Here is a 23,972-nt window from a genome sequence, read left to right on the forward strand (position 1 = left end):
GTCACGTCCACTCTCCTTTTTGGCTACAGCCTGCTGCCTATTTTCCATTTCAATTTATCATAGTTGTTTAGTTTTTCTTCTTCCTACTCTATCTTGTTATCAGTAGTACATGCTATGTCGATTGTCAGGCATGTCTTATCGTTTCTGTTCAACACAACAATGTCAGGTTTCTGATGTCTGCTCTGTTGGTCACACTTTATCATTGCATCCGACAAGAATTTTGCAATTTTCATTTTCAAAAACACCTGGGATTTGGTCATACCATGTCTTTGATCTTTCTAGGCCATAATTTCCACAGAGCTCCCAATCGATCATTCTTGTGACATTGTAATTCCCAGACTATGTGCCCTACTGTTTCACCCATCTCACCACACATTCAGCATTTGTCACACTCATTTCTTTTGAACTCTGCTGCACTTCACATATATGTCCTCAATGTTTGTTCTTGTGTCGCATATATAAGTACTTATGTTGATTCATTGAGCTTTTCCCTTTAATTGATATCTCAGGTTCACATTCTTCAGCACCAGCGCCTAAAGGATCGTGCAAATTACAAAAAGTGAAGGAGGCAAGACAAAGGTGCATCGTATTGCAAGTGAGCGGCTCATGGATTTTCCTGTCGATCTTTCTTATTTCGCTCAAACTCCGGTTCAGCACATTGAAACCGGAACTGACAAGGAATTCATAGCAAATGCCTTGAACTCGGATTTTAGAATTTTAGGACTGTTCGAACTCTTCTGCAACGTTCCTTCCTGATCTTCTCGTTCGTGCTTGCATGCTGAATGCCAGAGCTCTCACTTATTCCGAGGTGTTTGTAAGATTGTTCCACCTCCAGTTATTTGATAACTGTATGAACATGCAGCATCACTGAATGTAAGACCTTCAATCTCCCTTTCTGGAAAGTGGCCCTGGCACATTTAGCAAGACCAGATTCCATCCCGATGTTATCACTGAACGCTTCCACAGTTCGTAGTAGTCCTCCAACCTCATTATAGTTTTTGCCATAGCGTTTTAAGTTATCCCTATAAAACAGAGGACTTATTTTCTTGTCGCCAATTTGATATCCATATCCTGTTCTGCTAAGTTCACTCGTGAGGGGTATTAGGGCTACGGAAAAAATTAAAGGTGAAAGTGAGTTACCTTGGAAAATGCCGAAGTTGATATTAGTATGTTTGTAGTCAGTATTCCATTAGAGTGGTATAATTCGATTGTTATAATAATAATGATAATAATACTAATAATAAAAATAATAATGAAAATGAAAATGATAATAATAATAATAATAATAATAATAATTATTATTATTATTATTATTATTATTATTATTATTATTATTATTATTATTATATGTTTGACTTTTGCTTTGTATTTGTACAAGTTGGATCCAAAGTCTCACCCAGAGACCTCAAGAGACAACAAGTTAGAAGTTCATGTTTGATTTAAAATTTCAGTTTACATAGACAGTATTTTGCGTAGGATATGGGCAGTTCCCTTGAGTACTATCTTTTGAATTTCTGCCATTATGGGATTTCCTGATATCTGAGCTAGGTAGGAGTTAGCCTCTTTTGCTATCATTCTTAGGGCACCTATGACAACAGGTATTGTTTTAGTCTTGAGGCTTCACATTTTACCAATTTCTATCTCAAGATCTTTATACTTTCTCAGTTTTTGGTAAGTCTTGACAGATACATTTATGTCGATTGGGACAGTCATATAAATGAGGAAGCATGATTTTTGTCTGGAGTCTTTCAATATAGTGTCTGGCCTATTCGCATGTATCTTTCTATCAGTTTTAATGGTGAAGTTCCAGAAGAGTGGGATGGATTCATTTTCAAGACTGGACTTGGTTTGTGTTCCTACCAGTTTTTATCATGTGGCAGGTCCAAGTTTTTGCAAATTACCCAGTATTCTTTTTTAGGTCATCCTTGTTAAGCTACCTCCATAATGTTTCCTGGTCTTTTAATTTGTTGGTTTCACAGTGGAACTGACCATGTAATCCCATATGGAGTAGGGTTTCTTCTCTCTCGTTGGCTGATCTTGATCGGAATTGATGAGCACTCTCAAGTCCATTTTTGTTAACTCCTTCTGCACTAGCAGCATTACTGTAGCAGGTCTTCTTTGCTATTTACCAAATATTCTGCCATGTTTCTTCTTTCACTGTTGATGCACTCCCGTACGCCAATAGAGCCTACGTCCACCTTTACCCCTCAATATGATTATTATTATTATTATTATTATTATTATTGTTGTTGTTGGTGGTGGTGGTGTTGTTGTTGTTGTTGTTGTTGCTCTTGTTATTATTATTATTATGTTGTTTTTTTTTCTTCTTTCTTCAAGTTTTCTTCCATTCCTCGTCGAGTGTTTTCCGTACATCTAGGGCAGAAAAGCTCATTGTATGCATTCCCAGATTACACACGCAAATTCACAGGTAAAATATGTATTTAAAAAATAATAATGAATAAATAAAGAAAATCATGAATGGATGTTATTTTCACAGCGATAATGCTCTTCTCAGTACATGAGTCGTTCCAGTTAGCACGATTTTTTGCACTTCCTTTAGGGATGGTAAGCCTGGTGTCATTTTCAAATAGGTTTCAGTGCTTTTTTATTATCATTCCTAGATATCCTACAATCACTGGTATGGTAGTCGCCTTGAGGTGCCACATTTTTTCAATTTCTATTAGCAAGTCTTTATATTTACTGATCTTGTCAAATTCTTTCGCCGCTATATTGTGATCAGAGGGAATAATCACATCTGTTATTATTATTATCATCATCATCATCATCATCATTATTATTATTATTATTATTATTATTATTATTATTATTATTATTATTATTATTATCATTGTTATTATTTTCATTATTATTCATCGTTACAGGGAATCTATAATATTTGGCAAGTGTAGAGAGTAATGAATTTATGTTGAATCCTTCCTTTTCGCCTGAAGATGTTAATCAGTTTTGTAGTAACATTAAGTTCTTTATTTCTACGTTGTATTGTAAATATCTATTTGGGAAACTGCGTTACTTCTGAGAAGTTCATTTCTAACAAACGAACTTTTACTATTTCAGCTAGAAAAGGACCATTGTGTTTATTTGCTATTTAGTTCCAATATAATTCCAGTTTATTTATATAAGATTTTCAGTGGTTCTACGGTGAAAATCGATTAGATACCGGACACGTAGCCCTAGCAATTAGTTTATTTCTTGCTGTTAAGAGCACTATACTTATGACGTCTTCGAATTTATAAAACACGGAACAGATTTCCTTTGTTGCGTTTGCCGATATCAGTTCAAGAGGAATTGCATTGTAGTCGTTGTATTTCTACACAACAGTATATTTACGACAGAGTGATATCATACAATATGTAATACATTATGCTGCCAAAGTTACTCTACATGGTAATACCTATACATTATAGTATAATTTGGCCAGTATAGCGCCATATTATATAAATAGAGTTTAGAAAATACAATATCATAAAGAATACATCGTCTATGCTAAAGTGCAAGGTACACTGATATTTACCATGGAATAATTAGTATTACGCGATACATTATGGCACTTTATGGTATTATACGGTATTATATGGTACCCGTCCATAGAATGGAGGGGTACCATAACCTAACATTGTCTTTAATGTATATTATTCTTTCTCCTTCAACATATTGCACAATTCATATTTTGATTAACTTAAACTTCTTTGTGTCAGTCTATTTCAAAGTTGTTTTGTTCTTGTTGGTGTTATTATTGTTATTCAGTAATCGTTTTTTTATCACGTGCTTTCACTGCACTACCAAGTGCAGTCCTGTGTGCCTTGGGTATGTGCTGTGTTTTGTTGCGGTGCTCTTATTTTTATTGCATTGAAAGTGTTTTACAGTAGGATATGTGCGGTGCCTACTAGTGCTATTTTCTGTATGTCTTTTATACTTCTAGGTCTCAGCGTTTTTCTTATGTCATTGTCTGAACGTTTCTTTTTCTATGACAGCTAATGCACTTACTATGTTAGGAATTGTTTCTGTTTTTAGGCTCCACATTCGAGTTACCTCTATTTCTAGATCTTTGTATTTCGAAAGTTTCTCCGTTTATTTTAAAGAAACATTGTCATCTATTGGTATTGATACATCGATTAGAAAGCATTTTATTCCTTGGTAATCTCAGACAACTACATCCGGCATACTAGCCTTAATTTCTCTATGTGTATTGGTATATCCCAGAGTATGGTTGCTTTCTCGTTTTCTGTGACCTTTTCTGGCGTGTGCTTATACCATCTTTTTTCTGTTGTTATTCCATAGTGTTGGCATAGCTTCCAGTGTATATAGGTCCCAACTCTGTCGTGTCTGTGAATATATTCTTTCTTAGCCAGGACTGGGCAGCCAGGGATAATACGATTTATTGTTTCTTCCCCATCACCAAATATTCTGCATTACTTATATTTCTTTTCATTACGTGTTTTTGGTGTGGTTTCTGGTGAGAAGGTTTTGATCTTGCGCTGCAATTAAAAATCATTCAGTCTATGCTTTGAGTCCTGAGCTGCTCCACTATTGTTGAGATTTTGCAGTGTCTCTGTCGTTTTGTTTAGTTTAATCCAGTATGTGCCACGAAGCAGCTTCTCTTGCCATCGTTTTATCATGACCCGTTGCTATTCCAATTTTAGTGTGTATTTGGATTGTTTTACAGATTTTGTTGTGTCTTCCTAGTTGTTAGGCACTATGACTCCTTTTTTGCATTTGTCAGCTTCCTTAAAGTCAGAAAACTGTTTTTGTTTTGTTAGTGTTTTGTGATCATTTCTATCAGATTTCCTTGCTTCTGAAGTAGGTATTTCTGTAATTCTATGGTGGTTATTTTGTAGTAGCTTTCTAGCTGTATAAGGCCTCTACCATCTTCGATACGTTCCAATATGTGACTGCGTGTGAATCGTTGGTGATTTTCTTTCTCTGTCTTCCCTTCTTTGGAGATTTCCTATATTTCTGATGAAGTACTCCGTTCGAAACGTGAAATCCTCTTTCTTTTCTTTCTTTTCCTGCGGCACATTTTTCTAAACCAAATTTCATGTTTATTTCATTGCTAAATCCATATACTGTTTGTAGTAATGTTTCCAGCTGTTTATCATTTATAGCGTACAGTTTTAGATCATCCATATACAAGAGAGGGCTGATCTTTTTGCCGTAACAGTTGTACCCGCACTCAGTTCTGTTTAGCAGGTCAGATAACGGTGTCAGTGCCAAGCAGAAAAAGAGTGAAGGACTGTCTCCTTCGGAGATTCCTTTTCTAATTGGGGAGACTTATTCTTTGTAAACCCAGTACTTATTCTATCGGTCTCTTTTGCCGAACCGCTAAGTTACAGGGACGTAAACACACCAACATTGGTTGTCAAGCGATTGTGGGGGACAAACACAGACACACAAACATATATATATATATATGTGTATATATATATATATATATATATATATGTATGTATATATAGGTGAGAAAGTTGGTATGTCAAAGCACGTGGTTGGATGTATAAAAGATAGTAAGAGTGAAAAAACTACAGAAGGCTTGTGTTACATGGTTAAAGTATATATTTAAATTATGTCAGAAAAATGTTATAAAAATGTTAGAAAAATGTTATAAAATATTTTTGGTATATAAACATAGTATTTTGAGAAATAACCGGTTTCGTGTTGTCTTTTCAAATTTCTCTACTTCATTGTAACGTGTTTGCTCCAGTCTGAGAAAGAAGAGTTCTAGATAGGGGGACGTAATTAGGGATTTCTTCCGGTATAGGGGAGATAATCGAAATCTAGGATGTGGTAGAATTTGATTAATTTACCATGGTTTTGTTCAATATCTGTTTCCCCTTTTTTCTCAGTGGGGTGATGAATTTCCTTATTTAAATGTGTTAGCAATGGTTAAGTTTGGGTTTGTATTTTTGAATGAAAAAGGTTTCCTTATTTAATCTAATCTGTGTTGGTGTTTTAATGGCACATTGATAAAAAGGAAAGATTATAAATTGTGGTAGCATTTGTTTTGCACATTTCTCAATATGATCACTAAAGGGTATCATTCGGTATTCTGGGTATACAATCTGCTGGCGGTGCAGAGTGCATCTACGTCTGAGCGATAATCCTGTGGACCCTATGTAGTTCTCGTGGCAGCCCGAACATCTTATTACATAAATAAGATTTTCTGAGGCACAAGTAAAGTTAGATTTAACTTTGAATTTGTGTCCCTCTTTGAAGAAGAATTCTGAACCTTCTAGAATGTTTGGGCATGTTGCACAATTTGGTCGACCACATTTGTCTACTTTCGCATCTGTTGTTTCAGAAAATAATTTTGCCTTTGTGAGGATCTTTTTCAGTGATTTTGGTTGTTTGTGGCTTTTGATGATTTTGTGTGTGTGTAAAATTTCCTTTAATTTGGGGTCCTTATGTAGCATTGGTATGTTTTGGGTGATGATGGTGAAGGCTTCTTTGTTTCTGGGGTTGTATGTGGATATATACGGCAGTATTTTCGGGGAATGTGTGTTGCTGTGTTTAACTTTTCTTAAGTTTTCTATGTTAATTTGTGATGCACGTCTGATTCCATCCTCTATGAGTTGAACTGGGTAGTGTCTGTCAATTAGTGTGTTTTTGAGTTCTTGTAGTCTGTAGTCTCTAGTATTTTGTTCTGACACTATTGTGCATATCCTTCTTTCAAGGTTGAAGGGGATGTTTGTCTTGGTGTGTCTTGGGTGGCATGAATCAAATAGTAGATATTGTTTGGCGTCTGTGGTTTTGTAAAATATGTCCGTTTCTATTTTTAGGTTTACTTTTTTAATTAGTATATCCAAGAATGGGAGCTCCTTTTGGTTGTACTCCATTGTGAACTGTATGTTTGGGTTGACACTGTTCAATAGACTTTTGAATTTCACGAGTTCATCTGTGTTTTCATTCCAGAGTATGAAACAGTCGTCCAGGAACCTTTTCCAATTTTCTTTTATGTATTGGGAAAGGGTGTTTCCAAAGGTGGATAAAGTTTCCTAGCATATTATTATTTCCAAGTAACCCATTGTTAGGTTCGCAATGACTGGAACTGCCCTAGTGCCCATAGCAATTCCGGATTTTTGTCGGTAGAAAGTATTGTCAAACATGAAGTGGTTGTTTCGTAAGATGAACTCAACCGATTTAGTAATGAATTCTTTACTGATCCTGTTTGGGATTTCTTTCGGGAATTGATCCAGCCAGAATTGAATTGCCTCAAGTCCATAATTATGAGGTATACTGGTGTATAAATTAATCACGTCAAATGAGACCATGATTGTTTCTTCCTTGACTTTCTTTGGGAGGTGATTTAGCATATCCAAGTCATCTCTGATATAGCTATTTATGTGTTTAAGGAAGGGTTTTAGGAGGATGTCAATAAATAGACTTAGTCTGTGTGTTTCACAGGCTGGGCCAGCTATGATGGGTCGCAGTTTTAGATCCCCCGGGTTTGGTGTATGTATGTATGTCTTTGGTGATCTTTTTATGGTTTCATTTATGATCTGGCTTTTGTGTATTTTTTGGCAGACCATAGAAAAGGCTGGGCTTGCATTTGAAGTTTGTTAGAAAATCAATCTCCTTGGTTGTCAGTTCATTTCCATGTGTTTTAATTAGTGAGGACAGGGTTTTCATTATTTTTTGTGGGGTGTAGTTTGTGACTTTTTCGTAGTGTTGGTTGTCATCCAGCATGGAGATTATTAGGTTTCTATAGTATAATGTGTCCATTATTACAACTGCACTTCCTTTATCTGCTTCCTTAATCGTAATATCTTCATCATTTTGGAGTTCTATTAGTTCCTTCCATTGTGTAGTGTTAAAGTTTGAGTTTACTCTCTGTTTATGCATGGTGTGGTAAGGGAAGTTCTCGATGTGGTTGCAGAATTCATCTAGATTTTTATTTCTACCTTTGTGTGGGATGTGCTCACTTTTGTTTTTGACTAGTGAGTCATCTTCAGTGTTGTGATTGGTAAATGCTTCTGTGAGTCTTAATTTTCTACAGAATTCTGTTATACTGTCCTTCACTTCATTTTGGTTGGCTCTGCGTGGAGTTGGGGTGAATTTTAGCCCTTTTGAGAGGATGTCTATTTTTATGCTTGAAAGAGGTTTGGTTGAGAGATTGATTATCTTCGGTTTTTTCTGATTACTAGATTCCAGCCTGTGTTCTGGTGTCTCTGGCCTGGGGCTAAAAAATGTTGTTTGTAATTTTGTTTGCATGAGCTGTCTGTTAGGTTATATGGGATTGGTTCGGGGGAATGGTAGTATTGTTGCCTTAGATTGTTAACCATGGTAAATTAATCAAATTCTACCACATCCTAGATTTCGATTATCTCCCCTATACCAGAAGAAATCCCTAATTACCTCCCCCTATCTAGAACTCTTCTTTCTCAGACTGGAGCAAACACGTTACAATGAAGTAGAGAAATTTGAAAAGACAACACGAAACCGGTTATTTCTCAAAATACTATGTTTATATACCAAAAAGATTTTATAACATTTTTCTGACATAATTTAAATATATACTTTAACCATGTAACACAAGCCTTTTGTAGTTTTTTCACTCTTATTATCTTTTATATATATATATATATATATATATACACGACGTTCTTCTCTTGGTTTCCGTCTACTACATCCACTTACAAGGCTTTGGTCCACTCACAAGCCATCACTGGAGTTGTAAAAATCTGTAAAACTTTCCTGGAGTTTATCACTTAAATATATATATATGCACATGTCCAGATATGCAACCATATGCATGAAAATACATACATAAAACAAAATATACAAAGCCGTATGTATACATATATACATACATATATACATACATACATACATACATACATACATACATACATACATACATACATGCATACATACATACGTTCTCTATCCAGATTAGAAGTTCAGGTTTATACCTGTAATTATTGGTGCCTAAAAACCAATTTTGAGAAATTAGGCTTCTCAAAACCAGAAAGGAGAAATCTAATTCGAAGACTACAGATCCAATCCATCCCTGGAAATGTAAAAATCTGTAAAACTTCCCAGTTTATCATTTAAATATATATGAGCATGTCTAGATAAGCAAATATATGAATGAGAATACATACATAAAGCAAAAGATACAAATCTGCACATATACATGCATACACACATACATGCATCCATGCATCCATGCATCCATCCATCCATCCATACATCCATCCATCCATCCATCCATACATACATACATACATACATACATACACATATACATACAAACGAAAATACCCTGTTGTTTGTGTTGAAATTGCAACGAAGGAGCCTTGGCACTAGGTTAGGAAACGGTTCTTTATTGGCAAGAAATCTTGAAATAAAACTGAATGACAATCATACATGATTATGCATATACATATAAATATATGTGTGTGTGTGTGTGTGTGTGTGTGTGTGTGTGTGTGTGTGTGTGTCTGTGTGTGTATGTATGTGAATATATATATATGTGTGTGTGTGTCTGTGCGCTTGTATGTGTGTATGTATTCGTGTGCGTGCCTGTGTGTGTGCCTCTGTGTGTGTGTGAGTGTATGTGCTAGTCTGATATCATCAGAAATTCATGCAAATCTATTTACAATAATAAGATTTTACTACTTCAAACATGCTTCTGGCATATTCCAACCCGGAAGAAAGACATCCACTGTAATTCTCCCCGTAGTCAAATCTATGTAAAAACAGCAAAGCATCTCGAAACCCCTTCTATCCAGACTGGTGAATGCATGTATTTTAGAGTAGTTGTCTCCTCATCGGTACCAAATACTGGTAAAAGAATTGCTACGAACGGAAATCGGAAAACCAGGTCTCTTTTATTCTGTTCCAGATAATCTGTTTAACGATTTACTTTATCAACATTCATCATGTAGAAATTAAATTCCAATCTTGCAGAACCAATTCTATATTTCACATCTTTCGATTTCTAAAAATGTCAATTAATTCCCAGACTTTCAGCCAGATTGATTCCTTATATATTTCTAATATTTTTATAGCTTTTATTGGTTTTCATCAATAATATTTCAAAAGTTATGCTCAACTAGATTGATACTTTTGTTGTTGTTGTTGTTGTCAGCTCCTCCTCCTCCTCCGCCGCCGCCGCCGCCCTCGTTATTGTTGCTATTTCTGTTGCTATTTTTTGTTATATTTCTCTGTGACCAATCATTCGTAACTGCAGATATCTTTGCTCCACCAGATATCTCCTTTGTTACATTTCTCAACATTAGGTTATCTCTATAGAACTATATTATATTTGACTGAATGAATGCCATACCCAGCGTCATGCTATGCAGGAAAAGATATACTGAAGCTTCGGATGAGATATCTTAGTGAACTTTAATTATAATAATTATAATTACGCCTTTACGGAGGAGAAAATCATCAGCTTAATTAAAAATTCTGGTTAAGAAATAGGAAGAAAACAACAACAAAATATGAATTATTGAAAATAAAATATAAGCATGAAGAGGTTAGAGAGTCTGAATGCTTGAATTTTGGTGATTCATAGGCAAATCCGAACGAGTTTCTCCTTTTTTAAACCCCACCAGTGAAAGACAGTATTAGCAATACTGGATCATGCACTCTATTCTCCGTCTGTCATATTCCAAGTCACCTAGGACAAGTGATAAGACAGGATTAAGATGACTGGTGATCAGACTGGATGGAAGAGTTGATACTTAGTATTGTCTAACAAGAAACCATGCGCAGGCTTCCACTCCGATATTTCTGTTTTGTGCTTTCCGTTAGCCCCCAGATATCTATATCACACCTGAAGCAACGAAACGATCAGGTCCTTAGTTGGATGTTTCATTATAGCAACCACGTTGAAATAATATATCTCTAAATCTCTCAGAGAGATTTATGCAGTAGCAGCATGGTCAATTTAATGTGACAGTCTCATAAAAGGGAAGAATGCTACTGTTATTTAGCCCTAGGAAACACCGTTTCCTATTGGACTTGACACATTTCCTGTGTCCTTATGTTTTCAAAGTCGAGATAAGCACCTCTACCCAGCAAAGCCAGCATTCAGGACCCTCTGCGTTTGGATATATAGGGTTTTTCTTAGAGACTATCAGCCCATTCACCTTCATATCGCACGGTTACCAATTCTGGTACTTCTACGACACCATACAGTGAATCGTGGTCTGCATTATCCACTGGTATCCTTCCACTTTTAAAACAACAGGGTACTATTTGAGAGACAGTTGCTTGCATCTCGTAGCAAGTTCAGTTATCGTATGGAGGATCCTGTATGGTGTTATCGTGTAGCTCAATTGTTATGGTATAACACATCTGATCCCATATGTCTTCTCAATGTCTGCCAATTGCTCTTACTATACCACTATACCACTATACCATAAAAATGTTGACAACATCGTCGCTAAGGTACTTTACCGTAACCCTCGTGGTAGGCAGCAGCAAGTATTGTGCGACGAGCCTCCGAGAGCAGAAGTGTAACACATGAAGTCAACCGGATGTTTTTTTTTATTTATTCATCATTGTTCAATGTTTAAGGCTTTGTACTCTTTGTTGTAACCAGCAATGAAATATTGTTCCAGACATAGATCAAGGGTGCTTGTAATTTCTCTTTAAAGTGCTTGAGAAAAGTGTCTTTTGAGGTACAGGTTGCCCCATGCTTTTCCATAACTGACTGATATATGTGTGCACTTACCATAGGCACCTATATTTGTTAGGAAGACATATCCTTTACCAGATAATTCATGTTTAGATCTTTCTGATTGGAAGCTGCCTTATCGATACAAGGGTTGACTTTTTATTTATGGCTCAACTTTGTTTAGCCATAAATGTGCGTATTTTGTGGTTATCGTTAATCTTCCAGAAACGTGATCTTCATTTGTCAGAATTACAGGCGAATTGCACGCTCATCTTTAGCCTGCAACAATCTATAACTCTATGGCCCTTAGTACAACTTTTCACTTTGATCCCATCCTGCAACGGATCCAAAATTGCTCCTGCAAAGGTAAATCGACATTATGAAAGTTCATTGCCGTTTGATGAATCATAGATCTCAGAAGCTCCAAATTGTAATTATGCTTTCTCCAATCTATTTGGAGAGAAGGACACGTTATATATCCTGTTAAACCATGGTATCCAAAGTGAGGACATCAATGACATGACCACTATGTACGAAAACGCATCAAATGTTGTGAAAAGCACAGATGGTCCAATAACAACAGGTATCCTTCAAGAAGTCAGCCTTTTCTTCTTTCTCATAGTGAAAGAAAAGCCGTCTCATAATCAGGCGAAAACAGTGAAGATATCGACAGAACCTGGATATCCCTGACCTTGACTAGACTTATGGTTTTACCCTCATAGCTCATCAACTGTGATGTTCAAGACTTGCTAATATATCTTGTGAATGCTGTGGCCACAATCGGTCTCTCTCTGAATGTAAGGAAAGCTAACTATATAACCATCAACGAGATGAAAGTCACCTCGCAATATGTTCCAACTAAAAAAGAAGTCAGTGGATTCAAGCACTTTGTGCCCCACATTTTTAACATTTAGAAAGACTTTTTGGCATGCAAGGGACAAGTTTGGGGTACTTGTAACAACATCTAAAATATCTAACGATCAATCGAAAAGTCAACGAAGCTGGTCTATTTTAAAGTATATGTAGAGAGCATGCTTCTCTGTGGATCCGCAACTTGAACTAACAAGAAGCTGCAAGTTCGCTTTCAGGGTACACAAACCAGGCTTCTCATGAAAGCACAAAACACCTCATGACATGAGCACAACGCAAGAGATGGGTTATGGATATAACAATCCATCCTTATAATTGCTACTCATTGTTCAATAGGATTTGTTTGCCACTGCTATCATGCTGTAGGATACACCATAACTGATGTCATATTTTAGCGATTTCTGTAGCTTAATCTAGTACGAAGACCACTCAACTACATTGATGTTATTGCCAGAGAAACACCGCATGAAATTGAGAACTTCTATAAGATAAGGGGTCAGCGTTTCCTGCCGTACGAAGAACAACGAGGTTTATACAATTAAAAAAAATGTATTACAAAATAACCAGAGTAGGATGACAAAGATATCCAATACAGAATCATAGTGAAATCAACAGAAATAGCTACGAAAGATGAACAAAACAAAAACAATCTAATTTCTGTTTTCAAATAAGCCAATAAGTATAAACAAGCTATATTGAGTTTATGAAACAGATGAAATGCAAATTCAAATTTCGACGACAGAGCGTCTTAAAACAACGACCAGAAAAGCCCCTGCCTGGCATATAATGGGAACAGCCGAACACAATGGTATTAGATTTGGAAAAATCTTCAACACTAGCTGAGTGGTGTAGGACTCAATACAGACTGAATTTTTGCTGATTGCCGCATAGGACTAAATCCTCCCTACCAGTATATAGTAACTACAGAATGATACATATAAATGAGGCAAAAACAGTAGATCACATTGCCTCTAGTTTCTCAACTTTAGCAAAGAAAGAATACATCCACAGACATGATACAGTTCGAAATTACATTCACAAGTTGAACCAACGCTATGAAATAACCACAGTGAAGAGATTGTAGAGACACACCGGGAAAGATATACGAGAGCGGCAAAACAAACATACTGTAGGATATGTCAATAGATACTGTCAGGGAGAAGAAGACGAACCAATCAGATAATTCTTATCAAGGACAACCAAGAAAAGAAATGTCTCCTCATTGATATAGTTCCAAAAATGATAAGGAACCTCTAAAAGAAATGAAAAAATCCTATTATAACAGACGGTGAAAAAAATAGGGATAACCAGACTAAGGGAAATGAAAACAGAAACAAAAATTTCTATTGTAATTGTACTTTGAGAATGTTGTGACACAAGAATAGAAATACAGAAAGTAAAGAACAAAATATACACACGGATTTGACTGAGAGAAAATAGTATTGACGACACTCAAAATATACAGAGATGCGCTTAGCTGTGCCGAGAAGACTCGCAAAAAGTAAGACTAGTGAATGATGATGATGGTGATGATGATGATGATGATGATGATGATGATGATGATGAGGGTGATGATGATGATGATGATGATGATGATGATGATGATGATGATGATGATGATGATGATGGTGATGATGATGATGATGAGGGTGATGATGATGATGGTGATGATGGTGATGATGATGGTGATGATGATGATGATGAGGGTGATGATGATGAGGGTGATGATGATGATGATGGTGATGATGATGGTGATGATGATGAGGGTGATGATGATGGGGGCGGGTTGATGATAAGAACAACAACACAATAACAGTAACAACGAGTGCGCCGCCGACAGTTGCTTGTTACGCTCTCGTTGATATAATACGATTCAATAAATATGTAAAAGTTTTAATGCAATTTCTTTAGCTAATTAAATTTCTCGCTCGTTTTCCCCTTGGCATCTCTTCCATCAAAACTTTCAGCTTCTCTCTTCACAATGAATCAATCTCTCGATTCACTTAATGTTCTGCTAAAATATCAATATAGGATTTTGCAATTTAAATTGATATCGAGGAAACCTTTCACATTTATAAATTGAATTAAATAACGTTTTAGTTAAAGAAATTGAGAGATTTTATTTTCACTTGACGGATTTAATTAACGGTCGGAGAAGGGGTGTTCAACAAGAGACACAACTGGGGTATGTAATGAAGGTGTTGGGGGTCAATGGAGGAACAGTTCTGACATACCCAATCAAACAACATTGCTATTTTAACTCAGGTAATATAGACATACAAACAATTCTTCCATAGGAATTTAATAACGGGACCCTGTTCGTATTGGCTGACGAACTCTCTATACGCGCGCGCATATATACACACAACACAGGAGACGTGTGTTTTTATTCATGCATGTATGTGTGTGTATTTGTGTGTTTGCGTACATACATACATACATATATATATGTGTGTGTGTGTGTGTGTGTGTGTGTGTGTGTGTGTGTGTGTGTGTGTGTGTGTTATTTATACATTTACGAACTACTAATAGTTTTATGTACAGATGAAGTCTAGGGAAGCTTTAATAACACTCCTTGTATCTCCAAGCGATCTTCAAGCTCATTCCTTGGAGACATAAGATGTGTGTTACTGGAACTTACCAAAACCACATCACCAGTGCATGAAACTACTAGTGGCTCGTGGTAACAGTATATTGTGTTATTTGTCAATGACAAGATGGATTATTTCCTTCAATAACAATAAGTCTCCAGGATCTCATGGAATTTATGCAGAAATCTTGAAATATTGGGTTACAAAATGTTTAAACTCTTAAATATATTAATTTGTCACTGCTGGAGAACTGAGGAAGTGCCTCAAGTCTGGATTAATGCCATTTTAGTCTCCTTGTGTTAATCGGGGCCAAATGATCTGTGTAGTAATTTCTGTGGGATTTCGCATTTATTGGAAAGGTACTTGCCCGCATTTTGTCAGAACGTTTAAATACCTTCGTAGATCCAAATATAGTGTCTGAGTCTCAGTGTGGTTTTCGTTCCTCCAGGGGCACAGCTGATTGTATCTTTACAATCAGACAATTACAGGAGAAGTGCATTGAACAGAATCTTGCTCTATACCATTGCTTTGTTGATTTGAGCAAAGCATTCAATGCTGTTAATCGAAATGCTCTGTGGCTAATTCTAAGGAAATTAGGTTGCCCAGAAAAATTTGTAAACATGGTCAGGGCTTTGCATCAAGATATGAAAGCTAGAGTTAACTTAGGTGATAGGCTCTCAGAATCTTTTGCCGTGGAAAATGGAGTAAAGCAAGGAGACCTTGATGTACCCACAATAGACTTTGCTGTTGTGTTGTCACATGCATTTCAAAACTCCGAGGAGGCTATTTACATCAAATATCGAGCAACAGGGAATGTTTTTAATCTGATCAAACTGAAATTCAAAACGAAGGTTTTTACTTCGCTCCTTAGGGAACTTTTGTACGCTGACGATTGCGATCTTGTCAGTCATTCTGAAACAGGTCTGCAATCTCTTGTGTCTGCATTTGACTCAGCTTGTGATGATTTTGGCTTGACCATCAACTTGAAAAAAAAACAGCTGTAATGCATCAATCTACGTGTGGTGTTGTTTGCAACCCCGCTAAACGTTTTGTTAGGGGAAGGTTCCTTGAGGTTTTCGATTCGTTTATCTACTTTGGAAGCTCTGTTCCAAATTATGGAAATCTTGATACAGAAATGCAGCTGCGAATTCAAAGGGCAGCGAAAGCATTTGGTGGCTTGCAGTCACGCATTTGGTGTCAGCGACATATAAATAAGAATGCAAAGCTGTTGTATTCATGTGAAACATGGACTTGTTATGAAAGGCATTTTTAACTGTTAGAACAATTCCACCAAAAATGCCTTCATCGCATTTAAAATGTTTTTTTACTCCAAACATAGATGTCTTTGCATCTGCAGGTATCACCTCGATTAAAGCTATGATTTTGAGGAACTAAATGAGATGGTGTGGCCATATTGTTCGACTGGCAGATGAACGCGTGCCGAAACAGCTGCTTTATGATGAGCTTACAGAGGAGAAACTTTATCGGCGTAAACCTAAAACAAAGGTTTAACGAAGGCATAAGGACTGCTATGAATTCACTTAGAATGAATCCAGAAGACCCTTGCTTTGGATCGAGTTGGATGGGAAACAAAAGTGTGGGGGTGGGGAATGAAAGCATTTGAAAAGACCACGATAACACAAGTAAGACTCAAAAGTGATCTAAGGAAGAATGTCACGATCGAGAAGGTGAATGACAATGACCTTTTTGCGTGCACAGTCTGCGACAGACCATGCCTGTCTTTTGCTGGCCTCAAATGGAATCTGCAAACCCAAGGAAAACGAACCTCCACCAACTATTCCGTCTATATGTCTGTGCACACCTTTCAATGCAGTGTATGCCAGAAGGTTTGCAAATCTAATGGAGGCCCCAAAAGACATTTTAAGATCCACAAAGATCAGAACTTATCTGCAGCTCTTGGTGGTCCAAATCGGATGTGCAATCAGTGTGGGTGTTTTTTCAGAACATTGTCTAGTTTAAAAAGCCACATCAGATGCCATGATGGTGCTAAGGTGTAGGTACAAGAGGTGGTCAAACTCTGCATAGGAGTAGACAACCACCATATATGTATATATATATATATATATATATATATATATATATATATATATATATATATATATATATATATATTCTCCAAAACCCAATTCTTATTCATACCATTTAACCATTACATTATTCATCAACAGTGAACTTAATTTTCCCTGGTACATACGCACAAACATGCACCATTCATACTATGATGGATGTCAGAAAATCTTTCGCTATAATTTCCTACTCTCTATTTATACACCATATACACAACACCCCTTTAAGTAAAAATACATATCTCTGTTTACCAAAGTGTGTGCGTGTGTATGGTCAGCCAAGCTTATATAAGACAACAATTAAGGTACCCAGCTCACTCCTTAGCCACGCTATGATCTCCCTACACCTACTTAAAACATGCATGTACCCCTATATACAGATAGCCTCACTAAATGAGACCCTAGAAACCAGGCTCCAAAACAACAAATTTAACCTAAATCTTCTGTCCCCTTTTTTCCAGAACCTCAGAGATTCTCTAATATAAACACCAACATTCTATACATACAGAACACAGATATTAGTTCCGTATAACTTCTCCACCTTTTTTTATTAACAGAGAAACGACGTTCAAGTTCACGCAAAGTGATCTCAGGTTCCTCATTTGACCGAAACAAACACACGACAATGGTGTAAAAACAATGCTTTCGTCTCATTATGGGTTGTACAATATAGATTATCAGTCCCTCACCAACAAACTGCGAAAGCACAAAATGGCGTTTTACATGCGTTGAGCGATTGCACATGATGCAGTAGCATCCCTAAAGCTTTACCGATCCAACCCAGAGAAAGCAATTGTGCTCGGATGTCTACTACTAATAACTGTTTTTGATTTAGGCAGAAAATCAGAAAAGATAGGAAGAACGAGAATGAAAAAATACCAATGACCATAGTAAATGATCGACTTTTTATTTCATTGGCTTCCGAAAGGATGTAAAGGAAAGTTGACTTTGACCGGGTTTAAACTCAAAACTCACATCACAAGCTTTGAACTTTCCGACTGTCTCGTGATTTTACCTGCTACTCCTATTATTTGCAGTCAATCGTCGCGACTATGGTCGTTGATGGCTTTGGCATGACTTGATAAACTTTCTCCATACAGATCGGTTTTTGACTTGGGTTCGCCATACAAAATGCTTGTCCACTTCTTGTTCTTTTTTGCAGCATGTTTTGAGTCTCAGCCTAGGTCTTCCATGGTTTCTTTTCCCCCTTGCCTAGTTGGGAGTAAAGGAGTTGTCTGGAAAGTCTGCTGTCGTCCATTCTGTGTTCCAGCCAATGTAAATTTCTATCAATGAGAATTTCCATCATAGGATGCAGACCAGCACACCGAACGATCTTTTCTGATCTTGTTAAAGTCTTATATAACCACAAGTAATAATCGCTTCAGAATGCAGTCTACAGAAGTGTTTGCAGCTAAACGAGACATGGTATTAATAGTGTTTAGGCTCCGCTACATGGGTGTGTAGGAATTCTGTAAGAGCAGACCAGCGCTTGCACGTGACAAAAAATAAAAAAATGAATGGTTAAAAATTCACATGAAAAGTGTTAGTAGATCCCTCAGAACAATTTAATTCTCTTCTCGTTTTACGAGTTGTTCGAGTGATCTTTTTGCATCGATACTTGTATGAAACCTCATATTCTTGAAAATGATCCAGAAATATTCTATTCACAAATGCAAAACTTCGTTTGTTTGTTTGTTTGTTTTTTCTGCTCGAATATCTCTCTTTGATCATCATCATCATCATCATCGTTTAACGTCCGTTTTCCTTGCTGGCATGGGTTGGACGGTTCGACTGGGGTCTGGGAAGCCAGGAGGCTGCACCAGGCTCCAGTCCGATCTGGAAATATTTCTACGGGTGGATGCCCTTCCTAATACCAACCACTCCGAGAGTGCAATGGGTGCTTTTTACGTGCCACCTGCACAGGGGCCGCAGGGGGATGGTGACCACGATCGGTTGGTGCTTTTTACGTGCCACCAGCACGGGGATCACAACTACAATTTCAATTTGATTTTGGTCATGATTTACTTGACTCAATAGGTCTCCTCAAGCACGGCATGCCGCCCTACAAATCACGCTACTACAAATCGGCTTACCTTTATCAGCCGATTTATAGTAGCTTACCTTTCGACTTATTTTAGAACATGTTTGTGTCCATAAAATAGGATTTGACTACTACATCTCCATTTAGAGCACAGTTTAAGCTATCTTTTCGTGGAAGAAGGTTTATGTTCCTATAACCTGTGTTAATTCTGTAACCCTTTAAAATGGAAGATAAGAAAGTGATTGAGCTTCACTAGCTCAGTTAATCGCTAGTGAAGTTCAGAATTTAAACGACTGTACATTGTCGCAAATACCTCCGTTTGCACAGCTTAATAGGATTATTAGACGTTGGAGGCAAGCTGATTCCAACTGTCCTACCACCCAACTTACAACTGTTGGGATTTCCATTCCAAGTGAATACTCCTACCTTGACAATGATGAAACGTTTCTACAGTATGACAGCGGGACAGATGATTCAAAACGAATACTAACATTTGCAAGTGACGAAGCACTTCAACAGTTAAAACAACACAAGAACTGGGTGGCAGATGGAGCATTTAAGTGCTGCTCTAGTATATCTTTTCCGCTGTATATACTTCATATTCAAATTGATAATTTTAATGCCTCACGATTGTTCGCATTGCTCCCTGACAAAAGTCAAGATACATATAGTAAACTTTTTGCCAAAATAAATGAATTACTGCAGAATGAGGGACTTGATAATATAATTATGGATTTTGAAAAAGCAGCCCTTAACAGATCTCTGGAATTGTTTCCTAGGTCAAATTTGGCATGCTGCTTGTTTCATTTTGGACAAAATGTGTACAAACATGCTGTGCAAGAAGGACTAAAATTGAGATATCATAAAGATTATAGTTTTAGTCTAAAAATGCGGTATTTTGTTGCCCTTGCTTTTTTGCCGGTTGATGATGTTGTAGATGGATATGAACAACTTGTATATGATGATGATATTCCACAGTCAATTGTATCCTATTTTGAAAATAATCATATAGGACTCCCTAGAGGAAGAGGACAAAGGAGGCGACGCCTTGAACCTCTATTTCCATTACCTATATGGAATGTTTAGGATCGATATATGATGGGGATTGCTCATACTAAAAATAGTTTAGAAGCCTACCATAACGCGCTAAAAAAACACAGTGAATATGAGTAATCCATATATTTGGAAAGTTATTGATGTGATTAAATGTGAGGAAAGGTTTTCCAGTACCAAATTGCGGAAATTTATGCAAGGAGAAGAACCAAACCAAAAGAAAAACTACAAAGATATGAACCTGCGTATAAAAAACTGCCATGGAAAAATATGATCGAAGCCAAAAAATTATTTTTCTAAAAGCGATCGCACACAATCTTAAATTTTAAGCAAAAATAAATATGTAATACAGCAAACCTTAAAATAAACGATTTTTTAGATTCAGATATTCGTTCTTCTATTTTGCCTATGGTCCCGACGAATTGACCCGGGGACGAATTGACCTGGGGGCAAATTGACCAACGACGAATTGACTGGGGACAAATTAAACGACAACAAACTGTCATCGAGAAATTGATCGGTCACCTTCGAAATTACGAGCAAAAATACTCTATTGTACCAGTATTTTATTTAGATATCTTCAACAGTTCAACTGCTGCCTACCTAAAGAAATCAGAAATATAAAAGGCACCTTTTCTGAAACATTAAAAATGAACATTGGATAAACTCCTAATGATGATACCGGACTAAGCAACCATTGATAGATACACTCTAGGGAAGGTCAGCCTCTACAAACACATAGATCAACCTCCACCCATAAAACGACAGCAAAACTGAAAAAAAGGAATTAAGGTAGTGAACCAGCATCGTCGCAATCCTACCACTCGAACCATTAAAAGGATAAAAGAATAAGAATATAAGATTAATAGCCTTAAAACACAATTTTACAATTTTTTTCTGGAAAACACGCCATTTTCTCTTTTCCGATTACTTTCTCAATTAATACTTCTAATATTTCCAGTATCTTAAGGAGGTGAGCTGGCAGAGCGGTTAGTACGCCGGGAAAATGCTTAGCAACATTTCGTCCGTCTATATGTTCTGGGTTCAAATTCCACCGAGGCCAACTTTGCTTTTCATCCCTTCGAGAGCGATAAAATAAGTTCCAGTGGGGCACTGGGATCGATGCAATCGATTCAGCCCCTCCACACAAAACTGCTGGCCTCGTGGCAAACGCTTGAATCCGATATAACCAGTATTTTAAGGCGATGAGATGAATAAATGTTTAGTACGCAGGGCAAAATACTCAGCTATATTCCATCCGTCTTCGCGTTCTGATTTCATACTTTGCCTTTCATCCTTTCGCAGTCGATTGGTACCAGTTGAGTACTGGGGTCAGTATAATCGACTTACTCCCGCCCCCTGAAATTGCTGGCCTTGTGCCAAAATTTGAAACCCACGTTTCCAATATCTCTTTCAGTTCCTGGCAGTTTTATAAAATTCATAGATTTATAAAATTCGAGAACAAAATAAAGACACTGAACTGCAGGAATAACCTCGCTTTGATATGGTCTTCTCTTCATAAAGATGTGATTTCGTGTAAAAGCGCAGGTGTTTATCACCTGTGGCCAACAACTTGAATCATATATACATTCAGTTATTGTTTCTTTTTTTATTTTCCATCCAAATGATTTGTTTAAAATGTATGATGTTAATGCGAAAACTAAAGTTTTCGTCATAACCAATCATTAACCCCAATCAGAATTATTCTCAGTCAGAATTATTCTCAATCAGAATTATTCACTTGACCCAGAATTATAAATTTACATTTAGCGCCGCAAGTCTTGACTAACTCCGTTCATTGTTTCACACGGGCAACATTTTAACTGCGTGTTAAAGGAACATTGATCAGCCATGCAAAACAGAATTGTAATATATTCTTCAGTTTGTCTTTTAGCCAGACACACCTAATACCATTTTAACATCAATTCTGTCTGTACAGATGTTATCTATACGAAGTTATTCTTCCATATCATTTTAACGCTGACTCACAATTATTTTAGCTATGGCTCCGCAAAGTTTTCAATCTCAACTTGATTTTACTTGTAGATTGTATGCAACTCTCCGGTATCTAATACATAGATTCGAGACTTAACTTTCAAGCTGTGTTTACTAATAAGGTACACACTATTATTACTTCCTCTCACTTATGAACTATTGTAAATAGATTTACACCATCGCAGTGTTTTATCGTCTACACACGCATTGCATAGAAAATATTAAACCAATATGAACATGTATGTATTTACACATGTATATTAACACATGCATCCATATATGTATATAAATGCGTATACATAAAAAAGCGTACATGTGAAGCGTGTATTAGAATTGTTTGCTAGCGGTAGTGATTAGATCGTCATAAAGTCTCCTGGAAAGAATTATATTGGTGGCGGGGGCGAAGAATTGTTCCATTAATTTGGCAAGAAGAATGACCAACCGTATCGATGAATTCAAAATTTGATTGGTACACATTTACATTATGAACTTGGGATGTACTAGGTTTGATCAAAAAGTGTCAGGACAGTTGCTATGCTGACAGAGCTAAAGTACGCAGACTGAAACCATTTGTCACATATTGACCTTCAACTCTATCGCACAATAAACTATAACACGCTCACTTGGAAATAAAGTGTGTAGAGTGTGATCGTCTTAAAAAGGAGATCGAATTTCAGCTGCGCAGGATCTCCTTGATTGTGCTGAGGAAGATGACATCTGTTTGAAAATGGTCATAACAAGGGATGAATCGTAGGTCTGCATCTATGACCCCGAAACAAAGACCTGAAAGGAAACCTTCTTGAAAGGAACAAGATTTCAAGACGTCAGGAAAATCCAAGGTAATGCGATGAGGCAGCTGCTGGCCATCCCAAAGAAAAGGAATTCCGGGAAAGCTTCTCTCAATGGAAGCGATGCTGCATAAAGTGTGAGACTTCAGAAGGAGATTACTTCGAAAGAGATTCAATGCCAAATTGTTATGTTGTAGTTTTCTTTTTACAGCACCAGTCCTGATATTTTTTGATCAGATCTCATATAGAAGTTCTGTTAAGCAAATATGCCTCGTGGCAAACCTGCGAAGAATCACATTATTTAAACAATGTTTAAATTTATTACAGTTGTTGTAAATTATTTTCTATCGCAACTGACTTGCAATTGCTGAATACGTTGCAATTCCCCAACAGACCTATCAATCTGTCATTGTACTTCCAACGGTGAGACTATCAAAGGAATGTTTATAATTTAGTACAAATCAAATATCACAGGGAAATTCGTTCATAGCCACCAGAGTATTTTCCGTCAGTTTCTTCACTCAAACATATACCCTTAGATATACATTCTCATATTGATACACATCGATGTGTGCATATACAGCTACAGCATTATACTAATAATAATTTGAACACTGGGATGCTTCACTAACTACCTCAGTTCTAATCTTGAACACGTGGCTTTTTCTATAACCAAGTGCATGATTAATAGTAATTATAATGTTAGAAATGCCATTAATAGTATTCATGATCTAAACACGGGGAAATCGGATGAATAGCACTAATGATACTAGTATATTACGCCGTGTCAATTGCACCAATCATTTCTTTGCTACAATAAAGACTTGTAGGATACCAGGTATCAGCGAGCTATTGCATAACTCCAAATATAAAGCTACTTTAATGAAATGAATTACTTGG

The sequence above is a fragment of the Octopus bimaculoides genome, chromosome 3, assembly GCF_046866305.1.
Source record: "Octopus bimaculoides isolate indiv1 chromosome 3, ASM4686630v1, whole genome shotgun sequence".
Classification (NCBI taxonomy): Eukaryota; Metazoa; Mollusca; class Cephalopoda; order Octopoda; family Octopodidae; genus Octopus; species Octopus bimaculoides.